Source organism: Tachypleus tridentatus, chromosome 11 (assembly GCF_004210375.1).
Source record: "Tachypleus tridentatus isolate NWPU-2018 chromosome 11, ASM421037v1, whole genome shotgun sequence".
In the NCBI taxonomy this organism is placed as follows: Eukaryota; Metazoa; Arthropoda; class Merostomata; order Xiphosura; family Limulidae; genus Tachypleus; species Tachypleus tridentatus.
Window position 1 is genome coordinate 82460771 of NC_134835.1, and position 16363 is coordinate 82477133.

General features: G+C 33.9%; 1 protein-coding gene and 1 long non-coding RNA gene across 7 annotated transcripts in view; one reads left to right on the plus strand and one right to left on the minus strand.

The window, feature by feature from the left end:
• LOC143232614 (uncharacterized) overlaps nt 1–16363 on the minus strand; it is a 49302-nt gene that overhangs the window by 27463 nt on the left and 5476 nt on the right. The window contains exon 2 of the long non-coding RNA XR_013017628.1: nt 12663–12820. This is a non-coding gene — a long non-coding RNA (uncharacterized LOC143232614). The remainder of the gene's footprint in view (nt 1–12662; nt 12821–16363) is intronic.
• LOC143232609 (tyrosine-protein phosphatase 10D-like) overlaps nt 9435–16363 on the plus strand; it is a 119884-nt gene continuing 112955 nt past the window's right edge. For 2 of the 6 annotated variants that reach the window (XR_013017627.1, XM_076468235.1), the window contains exons 1-2: nt 9513–9574; nt 14072–14535. The gene's annotated coding sequence lies outside the window, so the exon portion shown is untranslated. Of the gene's footprint in view, nt 9575–14071; nt 14536–14889; nt 14932–16363 lie in introns of those variants that run through there. The other 4 variants (XM_076468230.1, XM_076468234.1, XM_076468233.1 and 1 more) reach the window with 4 other exon arrangements.

The window sequence follows — 16363 nt, forward strand, 5'->3', positions numbered from 1 at the left end:
GGCTACTCTTTTACCAACGAATAGTGAGATTGAACATCACATTATAACGCCCCCACGGCTGGGAGGGCAAGCATGTTTGGCGCGAACCCGCGACCCTCAAATTACGAAGCGCACGCCTTAACGCGCTAGGCCATGCCAGGCCCTCATTATTCTCATATTTTTCGATTTTGACCTTATTCCCATCGAATTAAGAGTCCGGTAATTATTTAAGCCAAGAATTCTTACATTTGGGTGACTAGTCCAGTCAGCAGCCATATAGCGCTAGGCCCTTATTATTTACCACTAACATTAATTTCTCCTATTGTAATAAACAAACTGCGTAGAGAGAAACTAAAATCAGCTAAGTAATTAATATAGCTAATTATGTATGCTTTTTCTATATTATTACTTATAAAAAGTAAGATACATTGTTTCATCAGTTCTGCATCTTAGCTGTTAACGATAAATTCGGCCATAATCATAATAAAATCTCACAAAGTTCGGCTAGATTAAAAGATTTAAGTCTGACCTGACTTCATAAATTAAGCTGACGATACGAAACGATCTCAACAATAAAAGTAAAGTAATAATAAATAAAATTAAAAAGTAATAAAATTATGTGTATTAAATATTATAATCAATATTTTTAATGAAAGTAACATTGAAGAATTAATAGAACGTACAATCACATGTTTGTATTTTAAGTAAAGAATGTGCTCAATACGTTTACTCACCATCATATTGATACTTCTATCGTTGTTAGAACAATTTCTCTGCAAATTAATGTAATCAGTGCAAGCTAAAAATTCCAGAATGGAATGTTATTATATTGGAGAACGTTGTCTAAGCGAAAATTATTTTTATAACTGAAATATAAACCATATAGGCTTAGATATATGTTACACAGTTTGTTTTCATACTCCCATATTCACATACACAGCGCAAACTGTATAAGTTCAACAAACACATGTTTAATAATCTTACTTTTAGTCCTAAGTAATTGTGAGGCGACTACAATTCCAGTCAAACCACGTAAAAATTTATAAACTAAAAGTATTAACAAAAGTTGGTACAAGTTGCCAAATTACTTTACTAAGTACAAAGAAGGCACGTATATCCACCAATCAGGGTGCAATAAAAAAGAAGGAAGATGGAATAGAAGATATATAAAAATTTATTGATATTTTCGAATAAACAAAAATAAATCCACATAAAAATAAAAAAGCTGTACAAATCTAAAGGATCCCAATGGTACAGGCTTATAATGTGGAATGTGAAATATATCCTTGGTTTTGAAAGTGACTGCGGAAGTAGGTGATACACTGTCTATTAGTCTTAACCTGTGTTCGCCAGTCTCACACGAAGAAATTCACAAATAATAATCAAAAGAAATATAAACTACGATAGCAAGACTTGAGTGCTGAAGCTCACAACGTCCCACATCTAATCACCCCTCTCTGCCTGCAGACATTTGTGGGAAGGTAACTTCTTTCCAAAGTAAAAAAGAAGAAACAAAGGGAATAAAAGTAACAAAGAGAAAAATCTAACGCATGGGATTAAGTAAGTCAAATAAACTTAACTCCTGAAGTGTGTTCTTCCCCTTCATTATAGTGGTAAAAACATTAGTAGCCCAGTAGACAAAGTATACTAATATATAGGATCACAAACCAACTAGTATAACGCTCAACCACTGTCCATTAAGACCATTCTAACTACCAATTTTCAAGCTCTTATACGTGATAAGGTGTTAATCAGCATAAAAGTAGTGCCAAGTTGTTAAACTGGCCTTAAGGACAACTAAAAATAGTTATCCGAAACTTTCAGCAATATCTCATTACTCCTCGCCTTCTGCTGGTACAACGGTAAGTCTTCGGAGTTACAACGCTAAAATCAGGGGTTCGATTCCCTCGGTAAGCCTAACAGATAGCCCGATCTGGTTTTGTTATAAGAAAACACACACTCTTTGATTCTTGTCTTCTAAAATATTTATTTAATACTTTCTTATATTTATTACAGAATAGTTTAGTAATTTCATTTCGAGTTGTTATTAAATCCATTAAATATTAATTTTTGCACCAATATTTCAACATTAATAATAAAATCATAACAAAAAATAAATTAAAATGAGTTAATTTTTCAGAAGTTTCTAGTAATTTTGATAATATATTTACTCTAGTATTAGTAGAAAGCAGGAATTGGAGTACCAAATGGTAAAAAACAAATTAGGAATGAACAACATTGCATTACGACACTTGTTAGTTTTTGCCAGAATCATGCTTCAAAGTGCATGTGACCATTTTGTCACTAATTCCTACACCGTGTACTAAATGAAAGGTGTATATAACTATACTCTCTGTTACAAACTTTGTTTCAGCAACCAAGTACAAATGCATGTATGTTATCAAATTGCGCGACCATAAGTGAATGTTTCATGTCGGAAGTCCCAGAGAAAGCTCTAATGGTCATACTTGGCTGACCCGGCATGGGCAGGTGGTTAAGGCACTCGACTCGTAATCTGAGGGTCGCGGGTTCGCATCCCCGTCGCGCCAAACATGCTCGCCCTTTCAGACGTGGAGGCATTATAATGTGACGGTCAACCCCACTATTCGTTGGTAAAATAGTAGCCCAAGAGTTGGCAGTGAGTGGTGATGACTAGCTGCCTTCCCTCTAGTCTTAAATTAGTCTTAAATACGCGAAATTCAAACCATACTTTGCTTATGAGAGACATTATAGCTATTTGACTGGTTAGGGGTGTGTTAAGAGAATAGTATTAAAAAACATTAGCTACTGATAAAACTCAATTCGAGTGTATAATTGGAAATAGTTCAAAGAAAAATACTATGTAAAAACGGGTGAAATGAGTGCCACATCCACTTTGAGGTTGCACCATATCAAAAGCCATCCAATTTTGTAATGTTTTCCCACTCAATCCTACCTTGTTTCCTTACTTTTGGCTCTCCCATTCCATCTTCCTCGTTCTTTTATAAAAAAAAATACACGTTAAATATTTGTGATGAGAGAAAAGAATAACATTTGATTTCAAACAGCTTGTTCTCTATACAGTTTAGAATGACGAATTTTAAGCATTAACCTTACCTATTCTCCAAATACCAATATATATATATATATATTGGTTCACGGTCTTAAGTAAAGGACAAAATAATCATCATATACAGAAACAAAGGTATCTATAAAACTCTCTGAAATTAATAAATATTTCCATTAACAATAAGCAAAATCAAGAACTAAGTACTGAGCAGCTTTATTTTATATACACTCATCAGAAAAGTACAAACCTTCATGAAACGTTCTGATTTATTAGCAGAATGTCTGTCATTTCTTTCCTGTATGACCAGCAAAGTTACTGAAAAAAGAGCATTGTATAATTGTATACAGTCTGATATTTTAAGTTAAATAATATTTAAAACATAATTATGTACATTGTCTTTAACACTAACTTTCATATAAAAATAATACAAATCACCTAATACGCACTACATTTTGATAAAGTTTTGTGTTTATCGTGATACCCACATGTAAATATATTAATTTTTATCCGGAGTGTGTGTGTTTTGTCTTATGGCAAAGCCACATCAGGCTATCTGCTGAGTCCACCGAGGGGAATCGAACCCCTAATTTTAGCGTTGCAAATCTTTTTCTGGAAGGCAAGCTGTAATAATTTTAATATGATATTTACCAAAATAAGAACATTATTGCCTCAAATTTAAAAAACGATTTTTTTCATTTCAGATACCAATGTAATTAGTTGATAATTCGCAATAAAACATCTGAAACAAATATTTGAAAAAACTTCTTGTGACTCAAAGGGAGATATTATTTTGAACAACTGATTTTTAGTTGTGTTGTATGAGAAATGTTTATTTTTGAAATAACATTTTGCCATTGAAGCACATTTTACATCTCGACGCAAGTGTTTACAGCATGATGAAGACCCAACGTGTTTTACGTTTGAATGTTATTTCACTTGGTTGTCCGTGTTTGATTTATTCTTCGCAATATAATTCCCGAGTCTACTCTTTATTGAGGTTTCTTCGGTATTCATGAGTAACATTTCTTGTCACCAAAAACATTCTAAACCTTTCCAATCGTCTATTTGTAAATAATGATGTATTTAAGTATGTTCGCGAATCTAATACGTTTATTGCGCTTTCTAATTGAACTACATTTATACAGAACTACATTATAAATAAATTCAAACTCAACCCAAAATGTAAAATTCGTAAATTTATTAGATTCTTCGAGATATATCAACTTTCGCCATCGTGTTTGATACAGAAACAACACCTTTCACAACATGACACCTTTTGGGTCAGTTCCAAGATTAGCAAGACTGTCGAAACGTGTTATTAGGTCAAGGCAGCTTTCTTGAAGGTGAGAATAGTATTGGAAATGATTACGTAAGTACGCATAGGTTAAGTCACAAACAAGAAATAATAACCAACTGAGTAGTGAACTTATTAATGATGTAAAGCATTGCTACAGAAAAAAAAAAAAAAAAAAAAACAGAATAAATTGTATAATGCACTAGAATTTTTTTATATTGGCTCTTTATGTTACAAAGAGCATTGTTTCATGTTCCTATACGGTTTGCTAATGTATGATTTTGGAATATTCTTTCAAATCTTACGTCATTTCCCACAATTAAGGAAACTGTTTGGTCGTCTTTCATTCTTCTTAGGTTTAACAGAACTCATAAAGTTTCAAGAATATTCCTGTGGGGAATTTGAAGACGTGATCATGTTATGTTCCATTAACAAAGATGAATCCCCGGCCGATTAGTTGTGTTCATGAAGTAAATCAATCAGTTTTCCTGTACTTTCACCAGTTCTAAATAACTCTCCGACGTTTAGGGCTCTAAACTTGTGTCGATCTTCTCTCGTAATTCAGATTAGATCAAACACTTTCATCATGGCGCCGAGTTTTTTCTACCATTTTATTCGTGCTTAGAACAAGTCTGGAACTATTTTTACGTTCTTTGAGTCCTTAATCTAAGTCTATTTCTAGGATTTTAATGGAAGATTCAACACTTCATGCTTTCTGGTTACACAACACATTAATAATTTCGCGTAATTTTGTTTTTATCTTTCCCTCAATTCAACCAATCAATGCTTGTACTTAGATTCGTACAAGACCAAAGGCAGTTATTTCAGACAATTCTACGAAGTGGTTATATATATCATGTGATGTTTAACACGTACTCCTTGCTGTGGAAGTAAATATACAGTGGGTGTCCAGATTATCCGCGCTGGTGCGGGGAAAGCCAAAAATTACAGATAACAGAAATAGCGAATAATCCAGGCACTAGTTTATCTCGCTTGTTAGTCCATTGCTTAATCTAAATAACAACGTGTCAATATATTAAAGTTTCATGTTTTAAATTATAATACTTTACTGTCGTTTAATCACATATCATAAAAAATTATTACAGTCGCTGCAGTCATCATAATCAGAAAAGCCAAGTGCCAGTCAGTCGATCACGTTTGATTCCTCCAAACTTCGTGAGTTACAAGAGTCTAATTCCACATTTACTCCTATAACACTCCCTCTTTTGATTGTTCGTCCCCGTTTTAGTTCAAGTTAATCGCTAACATTAGCTCCCAGATTTTGTCACTATTTTTGATATATTAAGGCACTCGACTCGCAACATGAGAGACTCGGGTTTGAATCCCCGTCATACCAAACATGCTCACCATTTCAGCTGTGGGAGCGTTATAATGTTACGGTCAGTCCCACTATTCGTTAGTAAAAGAGTAGCTCAAGAGTTGGCAGTGAGTGGTGATGACTAGCTGTTTTCTCTTTAGTCTTACACTGCTAAATTAAGGACGGCTAGCGCAGATAGCCCTCGTGTAGTTTTGCGCGAAATTCAAAAAACAAACCAAACATAAAACCAGAACCACCAGTTATATACTTTAATATAGTTTAATAATAATTTTACAAAAATTCAACAATTGTGTGTTTTACTTATAGTAAAGGTACGTTGGGCTATCTGCTGTTGCCACCGAGTGTAATCGAACCCATTATTTCAGCACCCCAGTAGGGTGCAGGGACCATCAATTCTACATTATAATCGTCACTTCATAAAAACTCAACAAACATAGTGCTTTATAAAGAATACGCACAATACTAACAATATTATGCTTATATTATCAAACATAAAATACCTTAACCTTCTACAACGCTAAAATCAGGGGTTCGATTCCCCTCGGTGGACTCAGCAGGTAACCCGCTGTGGCTTTGCTCTAAGAAAAACACACACACTTTCACCTTCATTACTCATAGAGGTCCTAGTTTACAGATCAAGCCCCTTCAATTACTTCTATACGAGTCCGTATCTGAAGTAAACCCATTATGACACCCGTCAACTCTTGCGCCACTTTTGGTGCCACCAGCTTGTAAGCGGTAATGGGTTTATTAACACCGTTTCATATATGACACACTATGATTTGACCATAAGCACAAAATCCGATGCTAAATTCAAATTCTGCGATCCTACTAACGTATACCAGAGTAATACTTGGACTCGTATAGCTCCTAATGATGTCCCAAATAAATAAGAACTACCCCCGATCATCTCAATTCCACCTACTAAATGCTCAAGCTGAGGGATTGTTTACAGTCTCCTAGATAGGTGCCTTTGTATTTAACAACATTATTTAATTTCGTAGTTCAATCATCATCTTGTAAGATGTTATATAAAGACGAAATCCAGGACTAAGAATCCTATAGCTGGATCATTACTTCATAAGAAGTCAACAGTGTTATATAAAGATGAAATCTAGGACTAAAAATCCTATACGTGAATCATCACTTAATAAAAAGTCAACAAACAATTCTGTATTGAGACGAAATCCAGGACTAAGAATCCTATACCTGAATCATCACTTCATAAGAAGTCAAGAAACGTCAACACTTGAACTCGGATTCGACCGTACAAAATAAACTTCGTCGTACTCTGCGCGGTATAGCACTTGCAAACTCTTTTATTATTTCTGCTTGGGCTTTAGTTTAGTTCTCTTGATAGGGACTAAGGTCTCTCTGAGACAAAAGGAGTGTATGGTTTTACTAGAACTCAACTCTGTGAAATTCCTCAATGTGGGTCCATTGGAGGTTCCATCTGATACGCATCAAGTCGACAGTTTGGTCTACAGACAGTTGTTTTTAATCAATAATCTTGAAGATAGTATTCCAGATAATACGTAGTTTGGTTAAAGATATTTATATGTATAATACAATGATATAATTTTTCACTGATAAACTATTTCAAACTAATTGTTTCCTACGTTTAATTCTTTGAGACTCGTGACCCATTCACAGTGTGTTAATTAATTAAGTTAAATATACCTTATACTTACTTACAAACCCATTACAGTTTTAGTATACTAGTGTTTTACCGTATTTTGATATGTTTCTCAATCTCAGCTACTCTTCTTAGGATAATTATGTTATAACGTTTATAATTTACAGTTTCATAGTTCAACCATCACATTATGAGAAAATAATGTTTTATTGAGATAAAATTGAGGAGTAATAATTATACATTTGAATTATCACTTCATAAGAGTTAATAATAATCAAATACTGCATAACTTTCTCAACTCTATTGTACATTTGAATGATCACTTCATAAGAGTTAATAATCAAATACTGCATAACTTTCTCACCTCTATTATACATTTGAATGATCACTTCATAGGAGTTAATTATAATCAAATACTGCACGACTTTCTCAACTCTATTGTACATTTGTTTCATATCTGCAAAGCTAAAAAAACATTCTCCAACGTTCTACTGCTCTGGAACATTGTTTCAGATGCGCCAAAGTGAGCGTGTAAGTACTTTCTCTAAGGTAGTTCGATTACACTAACTGTGCAATATTTCCTGAAGAAGTTATTCTGTTTCCATGTAATCTACCCATCTTTAGGGGGAGCGAAGATACTTCCAGAATTTTGTTACCCGATTTCGTGATTCATCAGATGCAGAAAGAGATTGAATTTTCGACGCAGTTTGTTATTTGGAAAACAGATTTGTTTCTCATTGAAAAACCAGTACTTTCTGGTAAAGTCTCGACTGGTGGTGATCGTGCATGATATTTCTCACTATGAAAAGTTTAATTATTTCATTCATTAATTTCTGTGTTTCACTTTTTAAAATACAATCCAGAAATCCTACCATTCTGAAGGTCGACTCTGTCTTACTCTTCAGTTTATTACCCTCCGAAAACAAAGTATTTTATTTTTATTCTGACTTCAATATCATGTATTATCACTTTTATTCCACCAAAGATGAACCACTGCACCTATCCTTCTATGTATTAGGTTCTAGAATCTCCATTTGTTTTTAAGATCAGGCTACTCTGTGCTTGACTTATCTTTGAAACTGTGTCGTTAACTTAACAGTGTTATTTAAAGATGATACACACGCCTAAATAGTCAATACTTTAATAAATTCTTCATAAGAACTAGTTAATTTATTCATTTACTGGTTAGAGAAGTTTAGCACTGACCAAAACGCAAGCTTCAATTCTTTCAGTTGTGAAGTTCAACTATTTCCCAACCGCCAAATACAAGGAAGCATCTCAGTAAACAATGTTATATGGAGAAAGCATCCATGATATATAGTTCTATAATTCAACCATTACCTCATAAGAAAAGCGTTACATAAAGAAAAAAAAAAAGAGTTAGAACAAACAATTTCTTGTTTTAGTCATCATATCATATGAACTCATATGAAAACGTACTACAGAAAAGACATCCAGAGCTAAGAACTGCACGCTTTAGATAAGATTCTAACAAACAGTTTAGGATTGGTACTGTCGACCTAATGAATCTAACAATAGCATAATTAAACCTCCCCTTTATAGGAACAAAACAGATCTAGTAAACACGTACTTTGACGATCACTTCAGAAAACTTCAGTCAACAGCGACCTAACGAAACGACTGTTACGCCCTTCATGTACTTTAAAAACAACAATAACTAGACACGTTAAAGAGTTGACAGAAACTGCATCAGGTTATTGATGTTAATAATCTGTGTTTCAGCACATTGACAGGATCTTAGTCAACAATGACTGACTAAACTTAAAATCGTTATTTGTATATTTACAACAATAATTTGTAGAATACTATTTGACTTAGAAGTGGCGATTGCTATCTCAACTTAGAGGGTTATGTTTATACTTTAATTACCTGTCTTAGCCTCACACGAGATTTTCTTTAAAAAAAAATAAGGAAGTTTGTAGGACATGACGTATTGAAGAAAGGTAAAACTCAAGATAGTTAAAACTCGCATACTTTCTGTAGATACTTCTGAATGTATTCCGTTTCATCAGAACTCAGTATTTCGCAAACTATTTCAACAGTTCATTCCGTAGACAGAACTATAAAACAAATACAACGTGATCATGACAGTGACGTAATGCTGCACAATGTACATCTAGTGTAATGACGTCAGATGATATCAGCAAATATACTATTGATGTCATTCTAGGATGTTTGTAAACAGGTGGATAAAGGAAGGTGTAATATGAGAAAAACTTGCCAAGGGAACTAGGCATAAAGTTTCTGTAAATAAATGTAAGTTATTTGAGACTAGTTTAGTTTATGGAACTTTTAGAGGTTTCGTTAAAATATGTCGTAAATACAATATACGTATTAAGTCTTTATGAGAGCTCAGGAAGTTAAAGTTCCACAAGTTTTTATATCGTTTATGTTAGAACTATTGTAAAAGTTCAAGTACATTAGCTTTATAGTTGTATTAGGCATTCTTACTTTTAAGTACACAGACTTATGAATCTTTACTTTTATATTCAATGATACTATATAATTTCAAGTATATAACTATTTAATTTAAATAACATAAAGTCCTAGATCCAACAACATTACTTAATTTCATGTAGACATGTTCTCAGATTGTCATCTTTGTATTAAATAACATTACTTAATTTCATGTAGACAGGTTCTCAGATCGTCATCTTTATATTAAATAACATTACTTAATTTCATGTAGACAGGTTCTCAGATCGTCATCTTTGTATTAAATAACATTACTTAACTTCATGTAGACAGGTTCTCAGATCGTCATCTTTGTATTAAATAACATTACTTAATTTCATGTAGACAGGTTCTCAGATCGTCATCTTTGTATTAAATAACATTACTTAACTTCATGTAGACAGGCTCTCAAATCGTCATCTTTGTATTAAATAACATTAATTAATTTCATGTAAATAGGCTCCCAGATCGTCATCTTTGTATTAAATAACATTACTTAACTTCATGTAGACAGGCTCTCAAATCGTCATCTTTGTATTAAATAACATTAATTAATTTCATGTAAATAGGCTCCCAGATCGTCATCTTTGTATTAAATAACATTATTTAATTTCATGTAGACAGGTTCTCAGATTGTCATCTTTGTATTAAATAACATTACTTAATTTGATGTAGACAGACTGCTTGATCGATGTCTTTGTATTAAATAACATAACATAATTTCATATAGACAGGCTGCTTAATTGTCATCTTTGTATTAAATAACATTATTTTATATTCAAACACATAATCTGCTACATCTTAATCTTTGTGTTCCAAAACACTATTTAATTATATGCATACAAGCTACTAGATTTTGTAGATTACGACATGACATCTATAAAACCAATTCCGTAAACTCACTTTGGCTGGACATTTCACAAGAACTCCACCTCTCCAAAATTGGATAATGAGTAACACTTTTATTTAGTTTACAAGTTTCAAAAAGAAACACAGTGACTAATGTAACATTGATTCTTATCAGAGAGATATTCAATGATACCGTGATAACCCAGAAAGATAGATGATTGAATTCACTCTGAAATTAATTCGACAATACGAGAACGTTCAAAGGTTGTTTTATCGTTTTGTGCTTTTGACGGAGAGAATGAAAATGCTGAATTGTAGGGTGGATGACCGGTGATAATTTAACTTATTTGACTGGTATTCCTTCTTTTCAAGGAACCAATGAATCTGACATCTGCTACTAAAACCGTGTTACAAATGTTTACTTCTTGTTTAAATGATAGGATATTTTAAATAAAATTTCTGTTAAATTTCAAGGTTATTGAATTCAGACCACATATATCAAATAATCAACACGTCTGTGATATATGTAGTTGCATAAGTTGATGACAGATTTGTTAGTACATGATTCATTAAATATAACTTTCAAGAACATTTTTTTCAATGAACTTTAAAAATAAATACGTAGACATATTATCTTCTAAAAATCATACACACACAAATCTTTGTTCAACGTGTACCCTACACGATCTTAAATTACAGGTGTGTAGCACTAGAGCGATTGAAGTGTAACTTCACAGGTAAGTTTGACGGAAGGAGGGTTAGCGAAAACAATAAATAATTGTTACTCTTTTACTAACTCTTTTACTCTTGCTACTCTTTACCAACGAATAGTGGGATTGACCGTAAACTGTAACGCCCCCATGGCTGAAAGGGCGAGCATGTTTGGCGCGACGGGGATGCGAACCCGCAAGCCTCCGATTACGAGTTACACTCCTTAACCCACCTGGCCATGCCGAGCCAACAATAAATAAATAAACACTTTTGCAACACGCTATTGTGGGCCACTACCAGCAATGCTTTTTTTTTGTTGTTTATCTCAGTAAAATTACAAGAAAAGTATATTCGAATTTTAACATAATTCACAGACCTTTGTTAATGAATAGTCGTCGACACCTAATGAATGACTTAATGAATAAAATAAATCAAAATTTGTTTGTTGAATTTTGCCCCTAATTTAGAAATTATGAATTAGAGGGAAGTCAATTATTCAAAAACTCCTACATTAAATTTTAGGCTACCTCCTACCAACAAAAAGTGGGATTAACTGTATTATTATAACGTACCCCTGGCCTGAAAAGGTCAAATCGTTCAGTGAAGAAGATTCTAACTCGCGATATGCAGGTTTAAGTTGAACACTCTTACCACTAAGATATGTCAGTCCCTAACAAGTCCAGGGCCCAACATGGCTAAGCGTGTTAAGGCGTTCGATTCATAATCCGAGAGTCGCGGGTTCGAATCCCGGTCGCACTAAACATGCTCGCCCTTTCAAGCGTGGGGGCGTTATAATGTGACGCTCAATCCCACTATTCGTTGGCGGTGGGTGGTGATGACTAGCTGCCTTCCCTCTCGTCTTACACTGCTAAATTAGGGACGGCTAGCGCAGATATCCCTCGAGTAGCTTTGCGCGAAATTCAAAAACAAAATTAAAAAGTCCAAGGAGCAAAGAATTCTCAAAAGTTTCTCATCTGAGTGCTGCATGTGTCAAAAAGTTTTGGTAATGTTTAGTTAAGTATTTTATTACATTTTCGTAATATTGTACTCAAATTTAATACGAAATTCGTAATACTTTTGTTTGATTATTGTTATTAAGTATAATGGAAAAAATAGAAATTTTTTTAATTCAAATTGATTGTTATTATCGCCAAGGCTGAAATAAAACAATAGAGATAAACACTGAGCATCCACATAAATAATACGCTTGCGTTTGTTTGTCCGACACTTTCCTCGCAAAGTTCTCAATGAAACGATAAAAATCTGATAACGTTAGAAAGGCCTTTGTTCGAGAAGTCCGAACTGAATTTTCAATTTAGAATTAACTTACCTGTTTTGTGCTCAGCCGAACTTTTTATGGCAACGACTGTGGAACACAGTGATATAATGTCTTTATCATCAGGTGACAACTGGCTTCGATTTCAACTTCAGTGTTTTTCTATTTGCAAAGTATTTCACCGAATCAACACTTAACCCGCATGTAATTTCCTAAAAACAAAATTAACATTTCAATAAATTCAATTCCTATATACTTTCTTGACTTAATTATGTCTAAAATAAGCATACGTAGTTCTTTCAAAACCATATCTTTATCACTTTGTGAACGCATTCAGACGTTTTTGTGTAATCAGCTAAGTTTGTCTTCATTACACTTTACATTTACTTTGCAATTATCAGGCTTCGATTTCATAGAAATGTTTGTTATAAACCTTTTTAGCTACTTTTATCTTTAGTACAGGTTTTACCTTCATTTTTCTGAGTTTCTTTGTTTCAACTCGTGAAACTGTGTTATACACTGAACGCTCATGACTGTTTCATAATCTATACACTTTTATAAACACCAGTATTATACTTTATTGTTTACTTTACGTCTAGTTTATTAAATAAAATTGCAATGAGTTTCTCTAACCGCGTAAACTTTTGGAAACAGACAAGGGTTTATCGATCTAACGCATAATGCCTGTGTGAAAGGAAGCATTGCTTCCTTTACTTGAAAATATTTGTTTCATTTTGAATTTCACGCAAAGTTACACGAGAGCTATCTGCGCTAGCCGTCCCTAATTTAGCAGTGTAAGACTAGAGAAAAGGCAGCTAGTCATCACCACCCACCGCCAACTCTTGGACTACTATTGTACCAACTAATATTGGGATTGACAGTGACATTATAACACTCCTACGACTGAAAAGACAAGCAAGTTTGGTGAAAAGGGGATTAACCCGCAACGTTCATATTGCGAGTCAAGCGCCCTAACCACTTGGTCATGTCAAGTAAACATAGCTGTTCTTACTTTTGACCTACAAACCAGAATAAATAAAATAATTCTGTAACGAATATTCTTAACCAAAATTGCGGGTTCACTGAAATTTTTATAACCCCCCCCCCTACATCTGAAAGCACAAGGGATTTTGGTACCATCACAAATGAAACCCGGTACGTTTGGATCCTTACTTCAATACACTAACCGATAAACTAGACTTGTATTACAAACCTGATTAGATGTAGTAAAGAACATGGAAAATTTGTTGTTTATTAATTAATATATAAAACAGAGACTGGCTATTATGTACAATGAAGTTTACTTCCTTTTATTCAAAGTGATTCATAATTCGTATAGTTCAGTTCTACCTTGATTTCAGTATTTATTTATTAACAAAGCAGTTTCAAAAATAAGACGTATCTAGTCCGCCGTATATTTTAATTTAAACTTAAAGTCCTCTGCCTTCGGTTTTCCTCAAAAGATGCCGCTGTACGAAAGAAGTTGGCGACGAATACGTTATTGGGGAACGGTGAGCAGGAAGTTGAGGTGAGGTGGATTGGCAGGGTAACACACACCGAAGTGGCGAAACACCGTAAAGGTAAAGTGCGTGTATCGTCACGCTGTGTATGAGTTAGTACAACTGGGCCCAACTCGTATGCATGTCATTGTATGAAGTTTCTGAAATTTCGACTAGCAGTTGATGCGTGCTATTTAAATATCTGTCAGCTATAGTATCGTGATGTCACAAACGTTTCAAAACAACGAGAAAATAAATCGGAATTGAATTTTCACGACGTAACTCGGCAGCAAAAGAGCCGTAATACGTAGGACCCTTGTCACTTCTGTCTCAGTTTATTTAGTCAACGATTGTGTTGCCTAAATTATTTGTCTTAGTTATTTTTTTCATGCGTCATTTAATGTTTCTCAGGAACCTCTTCAGAAAAGGTAGGTTATACTTCTCAGTTGCTTGTTTTGTGTGAAAGTTTATTAGAAACTAATATAATATATCAGTAATCTTGTTTGTCTGCTGTGTGAAAAGTTTATTAGAAACTAATAAATAACGTTAGTAAACACATTTGTCTGATGTGTGAAAGGTTTATTAGAAACTGATACATAACATTAGTAATCATGTTTGTCTGCTAGTTGCTACACCTCTTTGGATTTTGTTTAAACTACAGGTATTTTAGTTATCCTACTAAATAATCAGCTGTGTAGCAAACCAAGAGCTCTTATATAAAAACAATAAGCGGAACTAATATAATCACGTAAACACGTTATCGTATAAACGATTTATCCTAGGTTATCCTTTAGGACTCCGAGCAAGGAGTGACCACTAAAGAAGTAAGTCCACTTTTCCAATGACTTCGGAAATATAAATTATTTTCTAGGTGAAAATTAATGTAAATACAGAACCTTCAGAACCGGTTCTCTAAAATTGCAATTACAAACAGTTTTGTAAGTTGAAAGGGAGAATAAATCGAACTGTAAAATGTAGTAGTTAGCCTGAGGACTATTGTATGTATAAGACATACTCGTCAAATTTTACACGCTCGAACTTAAATGCACTAACATGTTTTGACATCAGAAATAAAAAAACGACTGCGTGTTTGCTTGTATATATTTCAATGTTTGTATCTGTGGAAAACACAAATAAAAGTTGTAAACTTAATGTGTATTATATATATATTATATACTTTCCTTAGTAATATATTGAACTTTCACAAAGTAAAATTGAACAACAAAAAAGGTTTATCCTTAACAGATTCATCCCACGAACAAACAAAAAAAGACTACAGTGTGAGTACGAACCAATAGTATCTGTTTGATCATAAGTTGTACAAAAAGCGTTTTTTTCAACTTAAATATTTCGAAAGACATTTCCTACGCACAGTTTGATTTTTATTATTAACGGTTTTGTTGTTTGTTTGTTTGTTTTTGTCATGTACTATCCTGATATAGCAATTGAACTGGGCTTGGCTGACTAATCAGCAGACCGGGCTGCGGATCAAAAGGCTGAAGATATATTCTGCGAGGTGCTACTAAACTCGTTTACACTTTTAGTTGTGGGAGCGTTATAACTGTGACAATCAATCTCAATTTTCGATTAAGGGTAGAAGACCGTGCTAACTAGTTGTTTTACTTCAAATCAGCATTTCAAATTTAGGAATTAGAATGGCTAAACCTCGAGAGTCTCTGACCTCGACATTCAGCCCATGTGACGCATAACTTATGTCATTCAGTATCATATATTCTCTAACTCTGTACTCCTTTAGATTATTTTTTTTACATTTATAACATGTAATCAATTGTAAATCGTAATGTATCCTAATTTTTACATTCCGTATACTTTCGTATAGTTATGTATCTGATGATAGGTTTAAAATTGAATGTACATTGTGAGTAACGGTTAGGTTTGTGACGATGGATTGTACAATGAATCTAAGCTGTTTTTCTCATTTTTAATATTTTAAAGTGTACATCGCTGATTTGCTTCATTCGATGTCCTCTGGAGGACTTTGTGGTTTTCACTGCATAGGCTCTTCTCTCCAGTGTCCAGGAATGGCCAGGTGTGTTAAGGCGTTCGACTCGTAATCCGTAGGTCGCGGGTTCGCTGGCTCTTTCAACCGTGAGGGCGTTATGATGTGACGGTCAATCCCATTATTCGTTAGTAAAAGAGTAACCCAACAGTTGGCGGTGGGTGGTGATGACCAGCTGCCTTCCCTCTAGTCTTACACTGCTAAATTAGGGACGGCTAGCGCAGATATCCCTCGTG